The sequence below is a fragment of the Penaeus monodon genome, chromosome 24 (genome assembly GCF_015228065.2).
Source record: "Penaeus monodon isolate SGIC_2016 chromosome 24, NSTDA_Pmon_1, whole genome shotgun sequence".
NCBI lineage: Eukaryota > Metazoa > Arthropoda > Malacostraca > Decapoda > Penaeidae > Penaeus > Penaeus monodon.
This window is the reverse complement of record NC_051409.1, coordinates 25,336,313-25,337,123: the sequence shown is the minus strand read 5'-3', so window position 1 is coordinate 25,337,123 and position 811 is coordinate 25,336,313. Positions and strand designations below refer to the sequence as shown.

Sequence of the window (811 nt, the reverse complement as noted above, 5' to 3'; positions counted from 1 at the left end):
AGTAATGGCGGTATGGGTAATGGCGGTAAGGGTAGTTATGGTAGTATGGGGAGTGGTAGGGGCGGTGGGCGGGATGGAGGGCGTAGCGGTGTGTCACGGCGGCATGGGCGTCGTCCACGAGGCAGAGGGCAGCGAGGGCGGCCAGAGCCAGGATCTGCGGCGGGAAGACAAGTTACTAAGATGATGAGACACTTGGTTCCATATTATGCAAATTAAACAGCACCCATCTTTTCATTCTGAACAGAGTATGGTTAACTAGATCTGCATTTGCATTTCAAGGTTAGCAATCTGAAACCTATAGCACCAGGATCATTTGACCTTTTTTTCATATGACTCACCACAATCTTCGTGGTCATGATGAACGTGTGAACAGGAGTCTCAGCAGCGACAGTTCTGTTCCCGTTCAACTTTCCTCCGCTTTTATGCCGTCCACCTTCCCTCTGGCTCCGCCCACATTATCCTTAAGCCCGCCCACATTTTACACTCCCGCCCACAACCCTTCCTCTTCTGGCCATTCACCCACTTCCGTTGTCAGTGGATGGATTTCGATGCGGAGCAACTGGGCTTTCAGATTTTTAGGTTTGCTTTTACATGATTTAGGAAGAACTGCGAATTCTATTTTCTTTTTATGAGACACAGCTTTATATTTCTATTGACGTACATATTTTCTCATATGCGTGAAAATGCATCAAAATAAATAACTTCTTTGGATCTCTCCATGTGGCATTACTTTTCATATATATCCTTGTAGCATACACTATGTTTTACTAGCTGAAATTGGTCACATTTTGAATGGGAAGGATTATCTAAC

At 45.4% G+C, this 811-nt stretch overlaps 1 protein-coding gene across 1 annotated transcript in view; it reads right to left on the bottom strand.

Annotated features, from left to right (window-relative positions):
• LOC119588669 (uncharacterized histidine-rich protein DDB_G0274557-like) overlaps positions 1 to 811 on the bottom strand; it is a 10,847-nt gene that overhangs the window by 448 nt on the left and 9,588 nt on the right. The gene's annotated exons all lie outside the window — the stretch shown is intronic.